We start from the raw sequence: 15,766 nt of genomic DNA on the forward strand, positions 1-15,766 counted from the left end.
TCCTTGGATTGTTAAATGCTGCTTTTCTCAGGCCAGGAGAACGGGTTAGAAAAGAAAAGAAAAGAAAAAAACCGGCAGTGCACTTCACTCTCTGGTCCAGGGAACTCCAATGTTAATGAAACCGGCTGGGGCAGGGAGGGGAGGGATCAGATAGTTAGTAGAGAGTAGCAGCGGGGCAAGGTAGACAAAGTTACTTATGTTGTTTGGTGAGGACTGTTTTTTCTGAGATTCCAGAGGGGTGTGTAGCTTGTGTGCACTGGCTGGTTCCCCACTGAGACTGCCCCAGAGGTTTAGGGCTGCGTCCCATGCTTGTGCCATCTCAGGAAGCCACAATCAGCTCCTCCACGCTTAGTCCAGAGCCCAGTGCCAAGGTTTCCTGTCTGGGACACTGCGCTCCAGGCTCCAAAACCAGTCGCTGCTTCCCCGTGGTTTTTCGTTTGCATGCCAGCCGCGTCGGGTGTGCAGCCTACATGTGCTGGCCGGGTTCCTTCCGAGGTTGGTCCCGAGGGCTAGGCCTGCGTCCGTGCTTGCCCCGTCTCAGTAAGCCACGATCAGCCCCACCACTCTGGCACCCGGGAACCGCAAGGGCTCAAGCCTACGGCGTGGCACACTGGCTCCGGAAGCGGTCACTGCTTCAGCGTGTGGCTTTTCGCTCCTGTCACTCAGGTCAACTCCTTAGTTCTGTGTTTGATGGTCAGGGTTCGTAGATTGTCCTGTATGTAATCGGTTCACTTTTTTTTTCGAGTCTTTGTTGCAAGAGGGATAAGCGGAAGCTTCTACCTAGTCAGCCATCTTGGTCCCGCCTCCTGACTTCTTTTTTTCAATATGATTTCATTTTGTTGTTGTTGTTGAGCATACATACAGTAAAACATACACCAGTTCAACACTTTCTACATGTACCATTCAGTGACATCGATTACATTCTTCGAGACACGCAACCATTCTCACCCTCTTTTTCTGAGTTGTTCCTCCCCATTAACATACATTCACTGCCCGCTAAGGTTCCTATCTAATCTTTCGAGTTGCTGTTGTCACTTTGATCCCATATAGATAGTTCTTAAAAGAGCGTAATGCTCAAGGCAGACAGTTTTTATTAGTTGGAAGTTGTACGTTTATTTTGTCTTGTCATTGTTAGCTGCTGTTTTGTCAGCCCCTACTCACGGTGACCCCAGGCACAACGGAACAAAAGGCTGTCCCGTCCTGAACCATCCCCATGGTTGGTTGCAGATTGGACCATTGTGGTCCATAGGGTTTTCATGGGCTGAGTTTCAGAAATAGATTTCCAGGTCTTTCTTCTTAGTCTGTCTTCATCTGGAAGCTCTGCTGAAACCTATTCAGCATCATAGCAACATACAAGGCCACACTGACAGGTGGGTGGTGGCTGAGCATGAGGTGCATTGGCGGGGAATCAAACCCCAGTCTCCTACATGGAAGGAAAGAATTCTACCATTGAATCGCCTGCATTGGAGTTCCTGGCACCTTAAAGGTTTGACTGAATTCCATATGAATTCAATTAACTTAGCGCTTTGTTCTGTTGTGCATAGGGTCACTATGAGTCAGGACCGACTCAATGGCACCTAACAACAACAACAGTGCTTCCTTTGGGGGATTTTTTTTTTTTAAAACAGTCTCTCTTTTACAGTACCTTTTTTTTTTTTTTTTTTTAAAGAGTTTCTCTTTCCTAAGGCCAGTTTTGGTCATGTATATTTCACAGAAAAGCAAAGATTTTCTCCAGATTCCCAAGTTTATTGGCATGGAGTTGAGTAAATTTGGTTCCTATGTTAAGACTGATGATGCCACAATCACGCCAAGAGGGTATGAAAGGTTTATTACTCACATAATGAGAGATTTTCTGCAGAGAGCAAGGTGGCTTCCAAGCAGGTCTGAATATGGCTTGAGAGAGTAGGGAAAGGAGACTGGCTTGGGGTTTTATTGTAGTTAAGAAGTGGGGCTGGGACAAGGGTCCCCACACTTGGGCAGGGGTTTGTGTGGTTTGAGCCTCCTGTTGGCACCAAACGAGGGAGCACCCAGGATTTCTTATCAGCTTGCTCAGATGTGGGGCAGAAGAGGAAGAAGGAAAGTGAAGCTTAAAAGCTGTCAGCAGTCAAACATCAAAAAATGGAGCCAGGCTCTTTATTACACACTGCCACCCGACACATATCATACCTCTCCCCACGTGGGCTCTGCAATCTACACCTTGGTGTTGCCTTTCCCCCACTCCCTTCTCCTGCACACATAGGCAGACACAGCAACCTCTCCCTTTTTCCCTGGTTTGTGGGTTAAAGTGTCAAGGAGAGAAATTTTTCTTCAGTGCTCAGTCCTGACCCAGTCCTTATCCCCAGTGTCCGGCTCACTGTGGAGCTGCCAGTCTGGCCCCCAACCCTGCAGGATGCCACTCCTCTCCCTTCTCACGTGCTGGCCTCTTCCCTTCCTTCCCTCCCTCCCCACCATCAGAGAACTCGCAGACACACACACACACACACACACACACACACACGCATCTAGTTCTCATAACTTGTTGATTTTATTTTACTTATGTAATTTCCAGCATCCTTGCACCCTGTTGGTGTAAGATTTGGTTTCTACGTGGTTAACCATTTCTCCAGAGTCTCCTTTGGAGACACAGAAGATAGTTCTAGGTCTCTGAGCTTTGCTACGCACAGGGCATTACTTGGAGTGGTGCTGGTCTTCAGGCTCTCTTGTTCCTGGTCTGCCTTATTTTTGTTCATTTTCTTATTCTTCCTGTGGTAAGACTAATATTTTTGACCTTTCTCCTTTCTTAGGCTTTCTCGAACTCTGTTGAAGGGCTAATTTTACCCTCATGGTTATCTTCTTCGCCTTGTATGGAAACAGAAGGGAATTAGTTCAGAAGGAGGACTGGATAGGAAGGGGGGCTTCATAAAAAGGGCTCAGGTTGAGGAGTGAGTTTGGCCAGGAAAGGACAAATAGAAGCCTTGGAGGTATATGGGGAAGAAGAGGAAGACCATGGGTAGGGTCATTGACCTTTTCGATGTTTCTGGACCTGGGTTGACAGAAGGTCTTCTTTCTCCTCCCTTTGGGGCTTGGGGTTGGTTGTTGTTTTTGGCCTGTAGTTGGTTGCTTCACATCTATGCTAGGCTCCCGTGGTTTCTCGGTCAATGGTTGAATCAATCCCTTGGCTGTGCCAGAGGGTACGATGGGTGTTTCTCCCTATAACTCTAAGGATCAGGGTCTCTTTTGGTGACAGAGGTATAGGCAGCAGAAGCAGAAGCATTCTGTAAGGTCTTAGTGAGCCATCTGCCTTAAGAGTGTGACCTTAGTGTTCCCACATAGTAACTGTTCTTACCCCACACGAGCCACCACTCAATTGGCTTGGGTATTGCATAAGGTATCAGTTGTTCCCCCCCCCGCCAGGCTCTCTATACAATTGAGGCCAACAACTGGTTGAGACACACAACCAGTGGTCACAGGGTAAGAGTCATTTCCTTGAGTTTAGTGTCATTCACAGCTTATGCTGGAATTGAAACACATGATTCATCTAAGACACACAGATAGGTCTGGACTGAGACACAGGACCCAGGGCCACTTTACGTAGGGCCCTGATCCCATACTCCCGTCCCTAAATGCCAATTCTTGAAACTTCTGACTTACATCACTCAAATCCCCAACAGAGGATAGATAGGTAGGATTTGTAAAACGCAGCACACAGCAGCTCGGCTTGAAGCACAAGCTAGTCAGCTAGCAGCAGCTCAAAGTACATGCTCGTCAGCAGGCAGCAGAGCCAGTTGGCAAGCCAAAGCATGAGAAGAAAGACCCCAGCTGGTCGGGGACAGCCCCTAGACATCCTGCTTGTAGCGCCAATTGTTGTGGACACCTCACAGAGGCACACGGACCCCTCCCGCCACCCAAAATTTTGTTGGGATGTTGAGGCTGATGATGCCACACGTGCACCAACAGAGTATGAAAAGGCTCATTACTCACATAATGAGACTTTCAGGGGAGAGCAGGGCTGGCTTCCAAGCAGGTCCAAAGTGGCTTGAGAGGTCAGGGAAATGAGACCGACCTAGGATTTTTGTTGTGGTTAAGGGGTGAGGCTGGAGTGAGTGTTCCCACACACAAGCAGGGGCTTGCAGGGTTTGAACTTCCCACTCAAGGAGGGGCGCTCAGGCTTTCTTATCAGCTTTTCTAGGGGTGGACAGAAGGGGAAGAGCTTACAAGGGTGAGCTTACAAGTTGTCAATTGTCACACATCAAAACTAGAGTCAGACTGTGTCACAGAGCTGTTTTACAGAACGGTGTTGTGTAAATGCAAGATGTTCTAGTTCACTTTAGAATTTTCATAACTATTATAACCAAGCTTTTCATATTGTTTTTGGTTTAAACTGCATTTTGTTACATCAGCATATCTCAAATTATGGTTCGTTCAATTTTCTGTAAGGTGGCTGAGACTTGTTTCATCAACATAGGGACGGTGCAGAAAGAGAAAAGACTGCCAGCATCAGCAAGTATGAGACTTTGCCGACAGAAGCCCAGTCCTAATTGTACTGTCTGCTGAATGAGGTAGGGATCTTCACTTCTCTCCCACCGCAGACGATTACTGGAGCACTCAAAGACTGTAATAATAATTACGGAAACTAACCATATTGGCCAGGAATTATGCTAAGTATTCATGTCCATATTCAATCCTCATCACAACCCTATTCAGGTAAGTGGTGAAATAGCTTTTGCTTTGTCAGCACTGCAGGGACGCCTGCAGCCATCCCCACTCCAGTTGCGGAAGCAGAAAAGAACATGGAGGAGGGCACATGCTAAATATTTGTGGGCCTGGCTTAGAAGGAGCACACATTACTCCCACTCACAATTCATTAGCGAGAACTCTCATACCAACACCTAACTGCACGGGAGGCTCAGAAATGTAGTCTCTCTCCAACCTGAACGTTCGAGAGCAGCCAGCCATCTCTAAACTCTAAGCAATCTCCTTATTGCTATAGGTCTGTTTAGACTGAATGAATCATCTGGAGCTGAGGGAAGATCTCCTCCCCTTACCTCCTGCACCGCCCCCACTCCCAGGAAAGCTGAGGTAGAAACAGGAGCTGCTTTGGAAATGACACGATTTTACTGCTATGTTTGCGGTGGCTTTGTAGCCACACAGTAAGAATGTCCCCGTGGCCCTGCGCCCACCCCTCCACCTATGTCACTCAGGGTGTGGGGGAATCCTTTCTCAGCTGCCTGGGCTTCCACGTGACACAGACGTGGGTCAAAGCTGCTACGTGGAAGACTTCAGATGTGTCAAGTGCGTCAGCCTTAAGCTTGGAGGCGGCAGCCGTGCCCAGGATCCTTTCCCTGGGCTGTGCCCACCTCGGATTGCTGCCATCCTGGCCCAGCCCAGGGAGTAGCGTGTGAGCAATCCTGGATCTTGCCGTGCCTGAAGCCAGCAACTTCCTCCAGTCCTTTCAATTGCACAGACCCATAGCCTCCCCTCAGGCTTTAGCCTATTGGGAGTTTTAGTTTCTCTTTGGTATGTAACTTGCGATAGAAAAGTCTCCTCTATTTGAAATGAAGGACAACAGGATTATTTCTTTATCCTACTAACCTGGCCTGAGGACATGGCTCTCTTACCCTTCACAGAAGAAACAGGCATGTATCCTTCGTAAAGTTCTGGCTCCTTGCTGATAAGCCATCAAGCCATAGTACCGTACAAAAGGAGACGGATGAGGCCTTTGCGGATAAGAACCCAAAGGCACGGTGGGGTGGGGGACCACAAGGGGGTAGCTGGACGAAAGGACAGAGGAGAAGGACACTAGGACCACCAGTTTCAAATTAAAAAAAAAAAAAAAAACCTGTTGCCTTTGAGTCGATTCCGACTCATAGTGACGCTATAGCACAGGGTGGAATGCCTCATAGATTATCCAAGGACGTGACAGGTGGATTCGAACTGCTGGCGTTTTGTTTAGCAGAGGTAGCACATAACCACTAGGCCACCAGGGTTTCCCCCTTTCCAGATAGGCTACCCAAATCTGGCCCCAAAAATGTGGGGCCAGTTCACTGCGGACAAGACTTGAGTCTGACACTCCCTCCCTCCTTCACCCTGCAAAGCCCAGAATCAGCCTGCAGCCTTGGCCCCGCAGAGGGACTACTGAAGCTTCTGGACTATCTTAAAATGAGTCAGGTCCCAGGCCCCATCGCTTCTGTTCCAAACCCTCCAAAGGGCTCCCATCTCTTCCAGAGGCAAAGCCAGAGCCCTCACAGTGGCTCACAGAGCCCAAGGTGGTCCTGCCCCTTTCCTCTCCGGTCGCCGTCTCTCCCAATCTCTCCCTTGCTCACGATGATCCAGCCACACTGGCTTACTCGCCCTTTCTGAAACACCCCAGCCCACTCCCACCTGAGGATCTTGGCACAGGCTTTTTTCTGTCTGCAACTCTCTTCCCCTGGGACTCGTCTGGCTCACTCCCTGACCTCCTCCAGGTCCTTCTCAAATGTCCTCCCTCAGCCAGGCAGCAATCATGGCTCTTCTCCCCCTCTGCCCACGTATCCGTAGCTCCTGGAACAGTGCCTGCCTGGCACCGAGTGGCCCCAGACACCCTCGCTCCTTAATCAGACCATGGTCTCTCACAGGGCTTGTTAGATGCCATTCTCTTGTCCCGGAGTGCTCCCGGCTTGACTTGCTCCCCCCTACCTGTGCGCCACTTGAAGAGGTGTGGGAGCAAGAGGTAGGTAGGTGCATCCTGATAGGAGAGCCACCTGGGACAGTAAGGCATTGCCAGCGTTTAAGGAGTGTGGGTGCATTTGAAGGTACTGGAGGGTTTTGAACAGAGCGGGGATGTAATTCGCCTTACATCTTAACAGGATCCTTCTGCCTCCCACTGAGAATATGCGGAGGGGAATCCGGGCAGAATGTTAGTGCACTTGGCCACATCCCAGGAGGGACACGCTTTTACACATGGAAACACTGAGGTGGAGTTAATTAAAAAAAAAAAAAATACGTCGTTGGGGTGTAAATAGGAAGGTGGACAGGGGCTACTGCCACAGCTGGGCACCAGGGCAGGAGGGTGAGTTTATTGCTGCTGTTGGGATGGGGGGGCTTGGTCCTGCCTCCCCTCCCCCGCCCCAGGGCCCGAAGCAAGGCACTAGTGAATGGGACCCAGGTGTGCTGGGGTCCTACTGGTCCAGTGCCTCCCCCACGCACCTCCTAAGAGTCTCAGCCTGTGGACCAGGCATGAGCCACCCTCCCTCGTCTGCGGATGGCTCAGGACAGAGAAGCCCCCTCCTTACCCAACTGCACCACCCTGAGCTGTTGTTGGACGTCTGTTCCAGCTTCTGGCACAACTTCTGCTTTCGACAAGAGGCATCTCAGTCCATGGCACTCAGAATCTGGGGTGGGGGAAGGAAGGGTCCCCTGGAGTGAGGCTTGGGGGAGAGGCAGGTTCCCGTGTGCACAGCCCCCTCCCCGCCAGGTAAACTCTTCTCTCCCACACAAGTCAGTGCTCCCTTGTACCCGACAGCCCCTGTGAGCACCTGAACGGCTCCAACCTCTCACTTCTTCACAACCCACCAGCCTCTCCTGGACCCCAGGTCCCCCTCCACCTAGAGCACTTTCTCCTCCTCTTCTTCACAGCCAGAGTGCCACCCCTCGCAAGGGTTGTCTGGGCTCTCTGTCCCCAATTCCTCACTTCCCAGTCCCTCCTAGCACCCTCACCTCCCCTCAAACCACCGCCGTCTCATTACTAAACCCAGGGTGGGTTCCCAGACCTCCTCGTACATGACCCTTCAGCATCACGTGACAACTGATCACTCCACCTCCTGACACCTGGGGACCTCAGCCTTGCTCCAGAATGCCACTGCACACTCTCCGTTTCTCCCCCTCCTCACCACATGTTGATCCTCAGTCTCCTCTGCCAGTTCTTCCTCTTTGCTCTGATGAGTTGGTGGCACCCACGCTCCACCCCTTCATTCACAGCCTAAGGAATAAGGACGTGAAGGGGGCCCTGAGGAGTCTCCTCAGCTGGAAGAAGGTCTCCACATGGTGACAGTGACTCCTGTGTCTGATCAAAGATGCCTCCTCTTCCTCTCCCCTTCATGTGGGGAAGGGGCTGTCTGTGAGCAGGATGTGACAGGTTTCCAGCTTGGTCTGCATTTCTGCTGTCGCCTTCTTCACCCACTCATTCAGCCAGCACCCTCCAGTGACTCCCGTGTGCCGGGCCCTGGAGGACAGCTTGTTTGCTAGAGATTTCAGTTTTCAGTCTATTCCATTTGTCCTTCATGTTCCCTCTCAAACCCGGCATGCCCCATGAATTTTAACCATCGGCCCTGGGTCCTAGCATGAATCATAACAAATTTTCGAGTGTAACACCATGTGCTGGCCCGTTTGGTGTGAGTATAGGTATTGACTCATTCAATCTACAAACCACCCTGTGTAGGAGATGCTGTCGTTATCCCCATTTTCTAGATGAGGACAAGTGACAGTGTTCTCACCTGCTTTGTGAGCAATTATTTGTTGGATCCAAGGAAAGAGGTTTAAACCAAATCTGCAATTACGATCTACTGTCAGAAGGTGGTAGTAGATGCACAGCTCATGACTTCAAGGCACCAATCACTACCACTGTAAACCACGTGGTAAAAAAGATATGCAAAACTCACGTGTGGCTCACGGTCTACCAACACAGCTTTAGAAAGCAAAGCACCTGGAGAGAGTCGAGAGAATGGATTCACCATCATTTCTAGACATGTACAAATGGTAATAATAACCACAGTGTGGCAGAGTGTATTTCCCAAGGATAGACACAACAAGAGCTCCATCCCACATACTCTTCTACAGGGAGACCTTGACAGCCTCCACTGAGAGGAGCAGTCTTTGTCTCCTCCCGTTGAATGTGGGTGGGCTTGTGGCTGCTACAGCAATGGAGTACAGTGAAAGTAATGCTGTGTGGCTTCCAGGCTGAGTAACAGTAAAACAAACTCTAACAGTATTGAAAAGTGAGATAGAGAGCGCCACAATACTAGTAGGAGACTTCAACACACCGCTTTGTTTTGGTAAAGGAGACAGGACACCCAGAAAGAAGCCCAATAAAGGCACCAAACCAAAACCAAACCCTATGCCATCGAGTCGATTCCGACTCATAGTGACCCTACAGGACAGAGCAGAACTGCCCCACAGACTGTCCAAGGAGCGCCTGGTGGATTTGAACTGCCGACCTCTTGGTTAGCAGCTGCAGCACTTAACCACTACGCCACCAGGGCTTCCAAAGACACAGAGAGTCTCAGGCTCGATTAAAAAACATGATCCGTCTATATGCTGCCTACAAGAGTCACAACTTAGACTCAGGGACAGAAACAAACTAAAACTCAAAGGATGGAAAAAAATATATCAAGCAAACAACAATCAAAAAAGCGCAGGAGTGGCAATATTAATTTCTGACAAAATAGACTTTAAAGTTAAATCCATCAGAAAGGATAAGGAAGGACACTATATAATGATTAAAGGGGCACTACACCAAGAAGATATAACCATATTAAATATTTATGCACTCAATGACAGGGCTGCAAGATACATAAACCCTATCAGCATTGAAAAGTGAGATAGACAGCTCCACAATAATAGTAGGAGACTTCAACACACCACTTTCGGCGAAGAACAGGACATCCGGAAAGACGCTCAATAGAAACACGGAAGATCTAAATGCCACAATCAACCAACTTGACCTGGTAGACATATACAGAACACTCCACCCAACAGCAACCAAGTATACTTTCTTTTCTAGTGCACATGGAACATTGTCGAGAATAGACCACATATTAGGTCATAAAGCGAGCCTTAGCAGAATCCAAAACATTGAAATATTACAAAGCGTCTTCTCTGACCATAAGGCCATAAAACACCAAAAAAACCCACTGCCGTCGAGTCGATTCCGACTCATAGTGACCCTATAGGACACACTAGAACTGCCCCATAGGGTTTCCAAGGAGCACCTGGTGGATCTGAACTGCTGACCTCTCGGTTAGCAGCCGTAGCACTTAACCACTACGCCACCATAAGTGGAAATCAATAACAGGAAAAGCAGGGAAAAGAAATCAAACACTTGGAAACTGAACAATACCCTGCTCAAAAAAGTCCGGATTATAGAAGACGTTAAGGATGGAATAAAGAAATTCAGAGAATGCAATGAGAATGAAAACACTTCCTATCAAAACCTCTGGGACACAGCAAAAGCGGCGCTCAGAGGCCAATTTATATCGATAAATGCACACATACAAAAAGAAGAAAGAGCCAAAAGCAGAGAACTGTCCCTACAACTTGAACAAATAGAAAGTGAGCGACAAAAGACTCCATCAGGCACCAGAAGAAAACAAATAATAAAAATTAGAGCTGAACTAAATGAAATAGAAAACAGAAAAACAATTGAAAGAATTAACAAGACCAAAAGCTGGTTCTCTGAAAAAAATAACAAAATTGATAAACCATTGGTCAAACTGACAAAAGAAAAACAGGAGAGGAAGCAAATATCCCAAAGAAGAAATGACATGGGTGATATTACAACAGACCCAACTGAAATTAAAAGAATCATATCAGATTGCTATGAAAAACTGTACTCTAACAAATGTGAAAACCTAGAAGAAATGAATTCCTAGAAACACACTACCTACCTAGACTAACACAAACAGAGGTAGAACAACTAACAAAAACATAACAAAAGAAGAGATTGAAAAGGCAACTAAAAAAAAAAACTCCCAACAACAACAAAAAAAAGCCCTGGCCTTGACAGCTTCACTGGAAAATTCTACCAAAGTTTTAGAGAAGAGTTAACACCACTACTACTAAAGGTATTTCAGAAAATGATGAAATACTCCCAAACTCATTCTATGAAGCCAGCATACCCCTGACTCCAAAACCAGGTAAAGACATCACACACACACACAAAAATTACAGAGCAATATCTCTCATGAACATAAATGCAGAAAATACTGAGAGAATTGTTGAAGATTTGTTGGCATCTATCCACGATGCTCATCGAAGTCCACATAAGGTAGATCTCAAAAGACAGTCACCAAAAAACATATTATAATCAAACTTGCCAAAACCAAGGATAAAGAGAGAATTTAAAGAGCGGCTAGAGATAAACTAAAAGTCACCTACAAAGGAGGGTCAGAAAGAATAAGCTCGGACTACTCAGCAGAAACCATGCAGGCAAGAAGGCAATGAGATGACTTACATAAAGCACTGAAGGAAAAAAAAATGCCAGCCAAGAATCATATATCCAGCAAAACTGTCTCTCAAATATGAAGGCGAAATTAGGACATTTCCAGATAAACAGAAGTTTAGGGAATTCATAAAAACCAAACCAAAACTACAAGAAATACTAAAGGGAGTTCTCTGGTGAGAAAACCAATAATATCGGATATCAACCCAAGGCTAGAACACAGGACAGAGCAACCAGAAGTCAACCCAGACAGGGAAATCACAAATATAAACCAAGATTAAAAAAAAAAAAAAAAATGCTCAAAACAGGGAAAACAGCGATGTCATTATGTAAAAGAAGACAACATTAAAACAATAAAGAGGGACTAAGAAATGTGTAGTCATAGATCTTTCATATGGAGAGGAAGTCAAGGCGATATAAAGAAATAAAAGTTAGATTTAAACTTAGAAAAATAGGGGTAAATATTAAGGTAACCACAAAGGAGACTAACAATCCTACTCATCAAAACAAAATACAAGAAAAAAATAGAGACTCAGCAGAAACGAAATCAACAACAACGAATAAGAGGAGAAGACAGTATATAAAGATAAACTACTCAGCACAAAAAATTAAGTGGGAAGAAGAAACTGTCAATAACACACACACAAAAAAGACATCAAAATGACAGCACTAAACTCATACCTATCCATAATTACGCTGAATGTAAATGGACTAAATGCACCAATAAAGAGACAGAGAGTGGCAGAATGGAGAGACTGACTTGAATTTTAAAGTTTCACTTAAAACATAATAAATACTAAAAAGAAAGAGTGGAAAACTAAAATATCACATCATTTTTCTTTTGAACTGTTAGTACAGTGTATTACTGTAATGGATTTTACAACATTTAAGCAATATTGCATTCCTTAAATAAACCCTACTTTGTTATAATGTATTATTTTCTTACTGTGATGTACCTTCCGCTTGCTAAAAGTTTATATAAGGGATTTTTGTCTTGGTAATCGTGAATGAAACCATTCTGTATTTTTCCTTTTTTGTACTATCTTTTTTTATCTGATTTAGTTATCCATAGTATATTTTTTCCTAAGAGTTGTTTGGAAATTTTCTCTCTGCTTCCATTTTCTGGAATAATTTCTATAGCATTTGGGACACTCTGAGTTTGAAGGCTGAGTAGAAGTCCTTTGTAAAATCACATGGGTCTGATGCATTTATCCTTGACAACTTTATTACTTCTGCTCAAATTGGTCTGTTTAGTGTTCTATCTCCAACGCGGTTAATTTTCATAAATTACATTTCCCCCAGAAATTATCCACTTCATCCAAGCATTCAAATTCTTTTTCTATTTTTTCTATAGAGGTCTTCAAAATAGTCTCCTGCTCATAAATTCGTGTTGTTTTGATACTAATTTCTCTCTTGTCTTTTTTTTTTTTTTTTGTATATTTATGCTTACTTGTGTATTTTAACTTACTTTATTAGGTTAATGGAAACCCTGGTGGCGCAGTGGCTAAGTGCTACGGCTGCTGACCAAAGGGTCGGCATGTTCGAATCCGCCAGGAGCTCCTTGGAAACTGTATGGGGCGGTTGGACTCTGTCCTATAGGGTCGCTAGTTCGTCAACGTTGTTGACTTTTTCAAGGACCAAATTTTTGCCATGACAACTTTATCATTCCTCATTCTCTACCTCATTAACTTCAGCTTTTATCTTTATTAACTTCCTTTCTTGTGGTTTTCTTCTGATTACTTCCGTGCTGTTTCTGATCCTTTTGAGTTACCAATTAATTCATTTTCATTCTTTCTTTTTGATTACGAATGGATGGACCTTGAAAACATTATGCTAAGTGAAAGAAACCAGATACAAAAGGTCACACACATATTGTATGATTCTGTTTACATGAGATATGAATAGGTAAACCGACCGAGACAAAAAGCAGGTTAGTGGTTGCCAGGGACAGGGGAGAACTGGGAATATGTAGAGACTGTTTAATGGCTACAGGATTTCCTTTTAGGGTGATGAAAACGTTCTGCAATTATATAGAGGTGATGGTTGAACATTGTAACGTACTAAATGCCACTGAATTGTAAACTTCAGAATGGTTATAATGGTTAATTTTGTGTTATATGACCTTTTACTTAATAAAAAATCAAGCAACAGCATTAATGCAAAAAAAAAAAAACACACTATAGAGACATAGATCAGTGGTTGGCACAGGCTGGGGGAGGGTTTGTCTGCAAAGGGCATGAGGCAACTCAGGGTGTAGAAAATGTCCTATATCTTAAGTGTGGTAATGGCTACACAACAATATACACTTATAAAATTCTTAGAGCTGTTCCCCTAAAATGAGTCTATTTTGCAGTATGTAAATTACCTCATAAGCCTGAGTTACAAAAAACAAACAAACGAACAAAAATAATGAATAAAACAGTAAAGAGAAAGGTGTGCAATTCAGAACAGGAATTTCAACCCCAGACGAAGTCCCAGGATGACAGCTACCTAGACAGTCTACCAAGAGATAACCATCGCAGACAGAAATGGGAGAGAGGACACCAAGGGAGAAGGTTTTTAAAATCACCAATGTTAAGGTAAGGAGCCAACATGGCACCATAGACAGATGTATCACGCCAGCCCTCTGCAACAAAGACCTGAAAACCTAAGTAAAACAGATACAAACATCAATCCTGGAACCCTAAGTATCAAATGAAGGGGTGAAGAACTAGATCAAACACCCAATGGAAGAAGAAACTGATGAAAAACAGAATGATGAGATATACGGATTGGAGGTTCCCTGCCAACTAACACTGCACAATGTCACCACCTTGGAACACAGCCAGCAAGGACCCTGGATGGGGAGTACAGGAAGACAACTTCGTGGAGCTCCCAAAAGGAGACATAGCACCTGGTACCCGGAGAAACACGCTTTCCCACCCCGCACCCTTCTGCCCCATACACCACCTCCACCCCTTCCTGACGGGCCATGCTGCACCACTAGCTAGAGAGCCATCAGACTGCTACCACCTTGGGTCCACCCCACCCCCACCGGCTGACTCCCATAGCTTCATTTTTATTGTTTTATCATTTTCATATTTTTTCTCCCCCGCCTCCCCCACTTAGCCCTGTATGCCACCTCCACTCCTTCCTGATGGACCATGCTATGTCACTAGGCTAGAGAGCCACTGGCTTGCCGCCACACTGGTTCTGCCCCATCTCCACCCACCAGCTCCCTCTTTGCCACAATTTTTTCTGCTTTTTTTTTTTCTTTCTCTTCTTTCTCCCTCACCCTTAGCCCCGTAGATCATCTCCCTGCCTTTCCACTGGCCCTCAGATCTACCCTGTCCCCACTCACCAGCCTCCGCCATTTTTATTTTATTATTAGGTTTTTTTTTTTTTCTCATTCTTCCTTTTCTTTCTCCCTCCCACCTATCCCCGTACACCACCTCTCCCCCCTTCTGTCAGACCTGGCCTCCCAACCACGGCTAGAGAGCCACAGACCCACCACCACCTGGGGTCTGCCACTGAAGCCGGCTTGGGGGCTGGGGGCATGGTAAAATAAACGCAAGTACTTAGTTTTGCCAAGAGCGCTGTCTTCTCTGGTTCCAGAGGTGTGAGTAGACTGTGTGGCTGGCTCACTATCTCTCCCTGAGGAAAGAAGAACGAAGAGGGAGGCCTCACACTGCCTGACTTTAGAACATATTACACTTTTTTTTTTTTTTTTTACACTACCACAGTAGCCAGAGCAGCCTGGTACTGGTACAACAACAGATACATAGACCAATGGAACAGAATTGAGAATCCAGACATAAATACATCCACAGACGAACAGCTGATATTTGACAAAGGCCCAAAGTCATTAAAAGGGGAAAAGACAGTCCCTTTAACAAATGGTGCTGGTATAACTGGATATCCATCTGCAAAACAATGAAACAAGACCCATACCTCACACCATGCACAAAAACTAACTCAAAATGGATCAAAGACCTAAATATAAAATCTCAGATGATGAAGATCATGGAAGAAAAAATAAGGGAAACACTGGGAGCCTTAATACACGGCATAAGCAGTATACAAAGCATTACTAACAATGCACAAACACCAGAAGAGAAACTAGATAACTGGGAGCTCCTAAAAATCAAACACCTATGCTCATCCAAAGACTTCACCAAAAGAGTAGAAAGATTACCTACAGACTGGGAGAAAGTTTTTAGCTATGACATTTCTGATCGGCATCTGATCTCTAAAATCTGCATGATACTGCAAAAACTCAACTACCAAAAGACAACCCACTTAAAAAATGGGCAAAAGATATGAACGCACTTCACTAAAGAAGACATTCGGGTAGCTAACAGATACACGAGGAAATGCTCATGATCATTAGCCATTAAAAAAAAAAAAACAAATGCAAATCAAAACTACAATGAGATTCCTTCTCACTCCAACAAGGCTGGCATTAATCCAAAAAACACAAAATAACAAACGTTGGAGAGGTTGTGGAGAGACTGAAACACTTATACACTGCTGGTGGGGATGTAAAATGGTACGAGCACTTTGGAAATCGATTTGGAGCTCCCTTGAAAAGCTAGACATAAAAGTACCATACGA

The 15,766-nt window shown here is 45.4% G+C and overlaps 1 long non-coding RNA gene across 4 annotated transcripts in view; it reads right to left on the reverse strand.

Moving 5' to 3' along the window:
- LOC135228822 (uncharacterized) overlaps positions 1 to 11,463 on the reverse strand; it is a 36,144-nt gene extending 24,681 nt beyond the window's left edge. The window contains exons 1-4 of one of the 4 annotated variants that reach the window (XR_010319698.1): positions 7,251 to 11,463; positions 3,961 to 4,042; positions 3,004 to 3,197; positions 1,694 to 2,838 (exon numbers count right to left, since the gene is read on the reverse strand). This is a non-coding gene — a long non-coding RNA (uncharacterized LOC135228822). Of the gene's footprint in view, positions 1 to 1,693; positions 2,839 to 3,003; positions 3,198 to 3,960; positions 4,043 to 7,250 lie in introns of those variants that run through there. The other 3 variants (XR_010319699.1, XR_010319700.1, XR_010319701.1) reach the window with 3 other exon arrangements.
- Positions 11,464 to 15,766: the final 4,303 nt, after the last annotated feature.

This window comes from Loxodonta africana, chromosome X (assembly GCF_030014295.1).
Source record: "Loxodonta africana isolate mLoxAfr1 chromosome X, mLoxAfr1.hap2, whole genome shotgun sequence".
Classification (NCBI taxonomy): domain Eukaryota; kingdom Metazoa; phylum Chordata; class Mammalia; order Proboscidea; family Elephantidae; genus Loxodonta; species Loxodonta africana.